We start from the raw sequence: 10,233 nt of genomic DNA, 5'->3' as shown, positions 1-10,233 counted from the left end.
CAGGGTGCCATGTATTGTGGGCCTCTCCCTGCCCTGGAGACAGACGGAGAGACAGAAAGCAGTGATCTTACGGTTAGCCAGTGGCCACAAGAATGCCGAAAATGAGACCTTAAAGAACTGTCAGGAGACACTGTCACTTTTTCCACGAGATGTCCCTTCAGGAAGCTTCCTCTGCATATTTCAGAATGACAGGGAAGCAAGCAACATGAGTTTGCCACAGAGAAGAAAACACAGAGGATGATGTGAGGGGGTCTCGCTTAATTGGGAAGGGATGCATGCGTCAGAGTGACACCGCCTTACTGAGGAGCACATGCAGAACCCTGCTCCGTCCTGTGACTTATCCAGATCCACTGAGGTCCGGTGAAGGCGCTGCAGCACTCAATCGGCATAATTAATTAGCAAAAACACAATAACTGAGAGCCGGGCCCTGAGGATTCACGGGCTATTTCAGCAGACGAATGAAAGGAGCTTTTAGTTTCCATATTCTGCATCTCCGGGATGCCAGCGTTCGGGGGCTGTTTTGAGGTTTTTGACTTGGCCTTAAATGCTTTTCAGCTATTGGCTGATTTTTGGATGGCGGGGGGTTGTTTACTACGTTGGGGAAAAAGGTGATGTGTTTTAGTGGTACAGACTGATTTTTATCGGTCTACCCTTGTTTGGATTCCGGTTGCCAAGGGAGATCTTTCATCAAGCCACTCGCTTCAAACCGCCATCAGTGACAGAAACCTTGCAGGCCGCCGCGCGGTAGGACGCGCCGAGAATTTACAGTCGGTTTGTTCTTTTCTGGCTTTTGTGTTTTCGCCGAGTGTTTCCGTGGGAGGCCTCGCCAGACAGAGGATATTGTTGTATTTCCGTATTTAACTTTTAAATTTATGTTAAGCAACCGATAGAGGCGTTGTAGTTAGAGAAGCATTCATGTCATTTACATTGCATTTACATGACTTGTGATCAGTGTTAGGAGTCACTTCTCCTCCTTTTAACAATACTGCTCAAATTTCAGCTGGATCAGAGAGAGAGGAGGAGAGGGCTGTCCCAAATCCATGTGACGCTGGATTTGTCCTCTTTTTTTTTTTTTTTTCTTTGGGCAGCACAATCAGAAAGAGTCATTCATTCATGTCCAGCTGCCAGCGCAGAGCTTTTTCGTCCTCTCCTCGCTGCTGTCAGGAAATTCTGACCTTTTGGAATTTGCACCCAGAACGTGTTTGGAGAGAAAAATGCAAAAAAAAAAAACCTAGATGGAGAAATGTGTGTCAGTGTGTGAGCAAGGAGTAGATGGAGGATGTTTGTTTGCATCCCCCCTCGGAGAATCCTCCTGAACTTGAATCCACCTCTCATTATCGCTCCTTATTACATTTCCTCCTCCACTTGGTTTCCGTATCTCCGTCCTTCAGTCGCGCTCCTGTAATGCCTCCTGTTTGTGCATCTTGAATGTGTTTTTTTGGGGGGGGAAATAGCTCAGCGGTGTGACTTTTTCTCCTCCCAGCCGCTCATCAGCAGCCCTCATTGCAGAGCTGGACTCTCTCACGTTAATGTGGTTGTTAACAGCTTGTGGTCATGGGCGGTTTGTGTGGCTTTACTGTATGAGCTGACACACACACTCACTGGAGGCAGAGAGACGCCGGGTGGAAGCTCCCGGATCCCAGAACCAGGAGACGGATTCTGTCCTTTAAACACTGTCGTTCGACTCCTCATCCACTTAACGGCTGAAGGTCCTCGTTGTAAATCGCAAATTAAATTCCTAAATGTAAAAATAATTGCCAAGTGGACGACCGAGAGCGAAGAATAACAATTAAATGCATACGAATTGAAAACAAGAGCGATAAACAGTGGAGGAGCGAATGAATAAATTGTCAAGGAATAAATGAATATGTGGTTTTATTGGTTGGTGTGGGTACTTTTTGTACCTTCTCCTGATCCGGAACCAAAAAGAACACACCCCACCGAGGCCTTGACTGCTTCGCTCAGGACGCAGGAAACCCGTCAATGTGGTCTGAGAGGATCTGTTGGTTTTTTTTTTCTTGTTTTCTTTCAAAATCACTTTCACTTCTCATAGTGAGAGTAGTAAGAATAGCACTCGTAGGAGGGTGCTACCAAGAGTCACTAACTGCTGTCTAATAAACGCCCTCACCTACACGCTTACATTTCCTGCAGTGACAGTCCTTTGATTGGCAATACTGTCTAATGAGCTGTGGGTGTTGCAGAAAGTAACGTTACATTGACTGTGAAATTACACACTGCACACATGACACAGGTCTGCATTTCCTGCCCTCGTTGTAAAACTATCTCTTCCTCTCGGCTGCTGATACAGCAAACGTCCATACGTGCATGTATGTAAATACGCTGTGTGTGTGTGTGTGTGTGTGTAGAGTGAAGTTTGTTGGCTTTGCTGTAAACACAACAGATGACTGTAAGTGTAAATGTGTGTGTGAGTCTGTGGTTCAGGTCTGTTAAATCCACTCCGTCTGTGTCTCTCATCTCTGCAGGAGTCGGAAGATCCAGATCCGGAACATTCCCCCTCATCTACAGTGGGAGGTCAGTTGTTTGTATGTCTGTGTGTGTGTGTGTGAGTGTGTGTGAGTGTGACAGTGATGCCCAGTTGAACAGCACCAGGCAGCACATAAACTGGTTTCCTGACAATGAGTCACCAGCCTTTAGACTGTTGACTTAGGTGTTTGCGTGCACGTGTTTATGTCTGTGCGCTCTTAAAATCCACGTCAGTGTTTGTTGCCGTGTGGATGACACTCTTGTCGGCGCGTCAACATCTGCAGCCTCGCTGGGGTCCACGTTGGTTTTCTCTGTGTGAGAGCCTCACGCCTGCCAACTCTCCCCGTTTCTCTTTGGGTTTATATCTGCAGGTTGTCTCCCCCAGAAAACTGCTGACGCCGAGCGAGCCTGGGAATTAAAAATATCAACATTAGTGGGTGAAAAAGTAGCTTTGACACATGGTGCCAAGTTGCTGGATTATTTTTCTTGGTGTTTTAATGCGACAGTGGTCCAAACATAACCAGAGTACAGCACTTTGTACAGTTTCAAATCACTTAAACTTCTTCCATTATACTTCTGAAACTTTTTATTTCATTCTATTTATTTCTGATGCTATTTACTTGCAGATAATTTTTTTTTTTTACACAAAAAACCTTTAAAAAATAAATTTGAATCCGAAAGTGTTAATTAAATAAAAATAATAATAATTTTTTTAAAAAGGTTTTGAAGTAATACCAATGAAGAAAAAAAAAAAATTTTTTTAAAAAGGTTTTGAAGTAATACCAATGAAGAAATTACTAATCTAATCATAATCGTAGCTGTGATTATTGACATTATTGGTACCAAGCTTTGGACAGCATCAGAAAACACGAATAATTTAGATGTTTTTAAATATGTTTTTACTTATAAAACAATCTGCAAGTTTCCATCTTGTGCATAAACTTTAAATTTGGATTAAAGAAAGCTCACACATGCATCTTAACTATAATATACTGAGGAGTAAATTAACAGACAGCTATCATTAAATAACACACAATTAATTTAAAAAAGTAACAAACACATTCGTGTTTATATTCACATGTGAATTACATGGATGCAACTTTACTAATTAAACACATCTGTAAATCTAAATCGGTGACTCAGTATTAGCTGAAAAAAACAAATTAAGTCTGGTTTATTGTGTGATCTCCTTCAGCACCACATTAAAAACTACATTTCTAATATGTAAATGGGTTTAAAGACTTTGATAATGTGAAAATCTGTTGTCCAGTCAAAGGCAGATATGACTCACACACACACATATATATATATATAAACGTGTGTGTGTAAAATACTTCAGTATCGTAGTTTAGTCGTGAGATAAAAACGCCTCATCATGCGTTTCTGTTTGCGTATGGATGGCACAAAAAGAGCTGTTAATAGAAGAGCTTTAGCGTTGCTTCTAGGTGTATGTTTCCACTTTAGACGGAGCCAAGCCAGCTGTTTCCCTCTGCATCCTTTGAGCTGCGATAAGTCAATCTGATTCTTCTGTATTTAACGCACATACGACTTCTCATCTCCCTCCAGAAAAACAAGTGAATCGGTGCCAAAATTACTGTTTTTTTTCTTTTTACTTTAACTCAAGTCCTGGTATGTAATTGTTATTTTAGACTGTAAGCAGTGAGTAAATAAATGGAGTGAAATAAATGGAACTAAAACTTCAAAAGTTAACTAAGTCAGCCTTCTGTGACGTATATGATCAGTTTTGCCATCATCAGAAGCTAACGTGTGTTCATGGAATTTATTTACATATTCTAAGTGAGTAGTTATTACATCACAACTTAAACAGTGATTATCCTTTTTGAAAACCTATGAAAAAACAGCCCTGTACCAGTTTATTGTAGCTGCTGCTATCCCCCTTATTAAACCACATTGACGCCGTGTTGTGCACGATTTCAGTTAAACTGCTAAATAAAAAACACCAGACGTGCTGTAAGGTCAGAGGGAGAGCCTTGCCACTGAAAGAATCTTGAATTTAAATCTATTCTGTAGTGCCAAAAATGTGCAAATATATGACACACGTCCTGTCCCTCCCACTCAAAACGTCTGCTTTGTACCAGCTGAAGTAGAAAACATCTGGCCAGCTGTGTTGTTGTACTGATGCAAGTGCGTTGTTGTGAAACAGTGTCGATGCGTGAGTGGAACTATAATCACTTTTTAAACCTCATTTTAGGGCAACGTCACCCAACTTTTACATTTTTTTATTTATTTTTTATGTCAGATGTGAGTGGTTATTTATTTACATGCAGTTTTTATGTGCCGGGGACGATTGAAATCGTAGTTCTGATTCTCCCCTGATTCCTTTAGAGGGAGATTGTGGTCTTGTAAGCCAACAATAACTGGGCGTGCTGATAATATGGCTATCAAATGGCAAATCTTACCAATGGGGGACTTAGTAAACGAGCTTTCTACCTGCTTTCACTAATGAACCGCTTTCGAAGCACGATCAGCACAATGAGGCCATTCACCTACAAGGACAACACCTGAGGTGTAAAATCTTGTAGTGACACTTGAACATTCTTAAGTGTTTCTCGTTGTTCCTCCTCGTCTGATTTTGCGTGACTGCAGCTAATGATTTCTGCATGATAATCCAACACCTTGTCGTCGTTCCAACTTTCGGCTGCGAGCTCAGATGTCACTCAGCTGTCTTTGTCTTGCTATTTACAGCCACGTCCGCGCTCGCCGCAGTCACTTGACTGTCATCGGCTTCAATCCGATCGTAACCGAATTCCCAGAAAAAATTGGCAAAAATTAGGCTTTCCACTACTGTTGTGTAAATATTATTAGGAGCTGGGCACATCCAGATAAACAGTCAGTTGTGCTGAAGCTCCATCAGAGCTTTGCAGATGAAGAAACTGCCATGAGATGACATTATTAAAAGAGTGTGAGTTTGAAATGTACTTTCCAGGGCTGGATTTCTAGTAATCTGCTTTATTACGAAGATCAATGAGTTTTTAAATGAGATTTCGAAGCTCTGATTTCACTCTGGCTCTATATTACGCTTCCATTGGCCGCATTGTTTCTTGAACAGTGGCCCATGTAAACTCTAGTAGCACCAGACCTGCGTGTGAGTGTGTGTGTGTGTGTGTGTGTTTGCCAATGTGTGCTTTCACATCAAGGCGGCCGGAGTCTGCGTTTGTAACTCACGCTCTCGTTTCTCCCTTGCAGGTTTTGGACGGCCTTCTAGCTCAACATGGTACTGTAGAAAACGTGGAACAAGGTAGGGAACCCGTCTCCTGCACATGTCGTCTTCATCTGGCTCCAACTGTTCAATGCACATGTGTCTATTTAGCAACACACACTCTCAGACCTCCCAGTGAGTCAAGTCTCCCTGTGTGACTTCACATCCTCGTTACCATCATCCCACACACCCATTATCTAAACATAACCCATCTCTGCATATGAATCAGCCTTTATCATCTTGTCTGTCTGCGTGCATGCATGTGTCGTATAAGTTCGACCCGGGGAGACGACTGTATGAATTACATGCCTCTATAATAAGCACTGTGTTCTGCCGTGGGTCCCCCTGGCCTCAGCGTATGGATTGAAGTGGGCAGACATGGCAGACATCCAGCAGTAATGTGTCCGTGTGTGTGTGTGTTTATGCCTGTACGTGTTTGCGTGTTGCGTCTCTTACGGGGAGGTGCATCGCGGTAACGGGGGAGGACCCTGTAGGCGCCTGTGGTGAGGCTTTTGCACTGTCTGATGGAGAGTCTGTGTGGAGGGTAGCCAGCGTCGAGCCGTCCCTGCAAACTCTCTGCTGTCCATACACGCATGTGTTCGTAGTAAAGACATGCACAGGGAGAAACAAACTACCACAGAGACACACAGACACAAATCCTGACACACACTCACAGTGTCTCACTGTGTGTCGAAGAAAAAAGCCAAGACCAACTATACCACCCACTGCTGTCATGACAGGTGCTAAAAGAGAGCCCAACAGAGGAATTACTCCACTCAGAGTTTCCCAGCCGCTGCCGTAGAACAGCCTACTTCAGTCAGTAGCAGACACCAGCGCAGGATTTCCTCCTCTTCTTCCCTCGGCCAGCCTCTTCAAGCACCGCCAGTTACCGTGAGCGATCATTAGAGCCACCTCGCTCGTGTGTCCTTCCCCTCTCAGTTGTGTTCTGTGTCCAGCCTCCCGCCTGCCCACCTCCTGTCACTTTTCTCTGCCCGGTTCCGTGCGCTCTGGTTACAGGGGTGAGGTTTTGGAGAAGTCCCATGTTCTTGTGTGGCATGGCGAAGGCTGCCGGTGGCGGGGCAGGGCAGGGTGGGGCGGGGCAGAGCTGGCTGTGAGCGCCGGTGCCGGGCACCACGCCAGGCTCTGCCCACTCGCCCTCTCTAAGCCAGCTGGGCGCTCTCACTGGATTTAACCCTTCCAAACCCGCTGTCTGCTGCGCATCAGCAGGTTTGGAAATTTTTCATTTTTACTCACTGTTGCCTGTTTTTATTTCTGACACAGCTTCGTGTTCGTTGCATCTCCAGACCTGCCGTGTTTTTGTTCTTTAGGTTCATTTGCCAAATGTCGTAATGAAGTTTGCTCAGACTTCTGAAGCATCTGCAAGCTTTGGCAGCTATCCTCAAAATTGTGGAGCTTTGAAGACACCTCATTTTGACATTTAGTGCTTTCACAAGCAGAGATCCGTCCTTGATAAGGCAGAGATGCCGTTGTGGCTTCTATAAGAGGCCTCAGTAGACGAGAGGGAACTGCATCAATCGCATGTGCTGCCTTTCTTTTTTTTTTCTGCCGTCACTATCGCTGCAGCCCTCTTCACCTACAAGTGGCATGCTGCTAAATGGAGCAAACTATAGGCTGAAGTGGAATGTGAGAAAAGAGCTTGAAGTAGATAACAACAAAGATAAGAAGAAATAAAATCTGTAAAACATTTTAAAAATCTGTTGGAAGAAAATCGAGTTTGTTAACATGCCTGCATGGTGTTTTTTTCACGCTAAAAGACACAATATCTGAGCATTTCCACCCTGAAACTGCAGGCTAGAGCTCCATCTATGCTAATTCAAGGTAGGAGGGAATATGTCTGAACAAAAAACACACCTGTACATTTAGACATGCACTCCTGTCTGTTAATCTGAACTGAACTTGTTGGCTTCATGCCTAAATGAGCACCCTGGTCACTTAAAGTTTTGATGGTAATCTTACTAGGTCAGCCACTGTAGTGTGTCTGCATCCATTTTAGCCACAAGTCTGAACTGATAATGTGGTAGACACGCTCAGAATCGCAACACGCTTTAATTTGTGTGAAGCGGTTTAGAAAAGAGATTTCAGCAACAATCCTGGTCCAAAGACATCACAAAAAAAATAAGTTTTCAGGCCAAAATCACACAAAACACATGACTTGTTCACTTGTCAATTTTGCATCTTTTGCAAAATAAACTCAGACTAATAAGACTCAGCACTAATGACTGTAATCAGAGTTTTCACAAACATGAACGGGAGCTCAAGTTTAGTTTGTTGCTTCCTGAGTTTATTGAATGCCATCAAACAGCATCCATATGAGCTCGAGGGATGCAACATGCATGCATGGGAACAGCAGCATTAACTTACTTCATTATAAATTATCACAGAGATTGAAGACAGGATCAAGTCACGCCGTGCACTTTCCTTTGCATGGGGTCACAGTTTTAAGCTGCAGGTAAATAATTTGTTGTCGTCCTCGTGTCGAGTCCTGAGCTCCATCACAGCTACCAGGATATTTTTATTCACAAAGTATTAGTTCGATTATTATCATCACACATGCACAGAATTTTTAGCGATGAAGGAAATCATAAATAAACGAGGCTACAGTATGTATTGCACCTCACTCAGTGCACCGTCCAATCCCGACAGATACCACATGCGTGTCGTGGTTCTAACTCGTCACCGTGGTGGATCCGCCTGAATGACATTAATGTAAAAGTGACTTATGTTTGAATGACAAGAGTGTCGTCACGTCAACAGACTGATGGGCTCCATGTCTAAAAAGGGCTTTAGATACGTAGAGGTGACTTTCAGGAGTTAAGTCAGTGACTTGAGAGGGACTTTAAAGCGAGCCCGACTCCGTCGGGAATCAAACCCTCGGGGCCGTTCTTTTTTTTCACCGAGCAGAACGCGAACACAAATCTTTCCGAGGTGTGTCTTGATTGCGCGCGGCATTTCGCTTTATCGCAGATTGCTTGCTTTGTTTAGGCTGTCATGTCAAACTTAAATCCGTTATTGTGCGAGCGGCAGAGAGGCTATTGTGTTAAGCAGCTCCTGTCTGTAGAGGAAGCAGCGGGGTCTGGAGGGAAGCCAGTGTGGTGATGGCTGTAATGGATTCACACAGACAAGTGGTTCTCCGGGTCACCACGGGAACCTGGACGCGTGTCTGACTCACCTACGGCAACGACAAAGACCCGCTATGTGCATGTGTAAATGTGGACGAACCTGTGCTCGCTGTTTCTCACGATTCTCCCTTTTCTCTCTCTCTCTCTCTGTCTCTCTGTCTTGTTTCGCAGTGAACACTGATACAGAAACAGCAGTGGTGAATGTTACATACGCAACCAAGGAGGAAGCTAGAGAGTAAGCAGCACACATACAGGCACTGATGCAGCCAAGCAGCATGAGTAAGACTCATGATGTACTTGCACGAACAAGAAGCTGCAATACGAGCGGCATTATTCACATATTTGCCCAAGTATTTTGTGTTTAACCAGCGGATTAGGAGGCACATTCACAAAGGTCAGAGCAGGGCCGATTGTGATGTGGCCAAAACAGGAATAACTTCTTTTGAGGACTTTTGATTTTAATGTAAACAGATCTAAACAGGGTGAAACTCAAGGAGGTGACGACATTGTTAGTTTTATGAAGCTGGCAACGGGGTAAAAAAAAAAGAAGTTTTTCTCTCTTCGCACAATCCATCCGTCCACACGTAGCTCACATTTTTCTTAGAAATAGATTGAAAGAACAAACAAGCAACAGCAACAAAAACAACACAGATCTTAAAAACCTGCCAATTGTGCGTGTTGAGGGAAAAATTGAGCTTTTGGAGAAAAAAGAAACGGTGTAAGCTAACCCAGTCACTGTTAGTGGGTGTGCAGCAGAGTCAAGAAGCCTCTAGCTTTCTCTGTGATCTCTCGCAGTAAATGTCAGTATTTCCCACCACACAGCGCAGTGAGCGAACTATGTTAAGGGGCAAAAGACAGAGTCTTTTTTTTTTTTTTCTTCAAATTTTCTTTCCACTTTTAACCCTCTAAACCCCACCAAACAGCTTGAATGCATTTTTTTTTGCTCACTGTGGGCTCATTTTGGAATCAGCGTTTTTCCAAGAGTCCACACGTGTTACCAATACTGGGACTGAGATATTTTACTAGTTACGGTTTAGTTTTTTTTTACATACGTGTCTCCTCTGTGTAAACACAACCTGCAGTTCAAGCAAAAAGTCCCAAAGTGTTTGTCATGTTGGTCACAGCTGATTCACAAATCGTCGTGCCAAAGACTTTGGTTCGAGCAAAGGACATGTAGAATGACGTGATTTTGATTAAATATGATTTTTACCTTAGATATGGTTAATTTTCTCAGAGCACGTGCAATATTTAATCACCTCTATCTGTAGATTATGTGCAGTATTACTTCAGTATCCATGTTGCTTTCCTGCTGTAGTTTTATTTTAGCATACTTATTTTATTATAAATTAGTGTGACATCGTACTTCTTATTGCAATTAGGAACTGCATA

At 43.4% G+C, this 10,233-nt stretch overlaps 1 protein-coding gene across 1 annotated transcript in view; it reads left to right on the top strand.

Moving 5' to 3' along the window:
* The first annotated feature begins 2,486 nt into the window (after window positions 1–2,486).
* LOC103374481 (insulin-like growth factor 2 mRNA-binding protein 2) overlaps window positions 2,487–10,233 on the top strand; it is a 27,489-nt gene continuing 19,742 nt past the window's right edge. The window contains exons 1-3 of the mRNA XM_008304568.1: window positions 2,487–2,532; window positions 5,692–5,743; window positions 9,016–9,079. The gene's annotated coding sequence lies outside the window, so the exon portion shown is untranslated. The remainder of the gene's footprint in view (window positions 2,533–5,691; window positions 5,744–9,015; window positions 9,080–10,233) is intronic.

The sequence above is a fragment of the Stegastes partitus genome, unplaced genomic scaffold (genome assembly GCF_000690725.1).
Source record: "Stegastes partitus isolate 25-593 unplaced genomic scaffold, Stegastes_partitus-1.0.2 Scaffold2255, whole genome shotgun sequence".
Taxonomy (NCBI): Eukaryota; Metazoa; Chordata; class Actinopteri; family Pomacentridae; genus Stegastes; species Stegastes partitus.
Note: the sequence above shows the minus strand (reverse complement) of the source record. Positions and strands in the feature narration are given on the sequence as shown.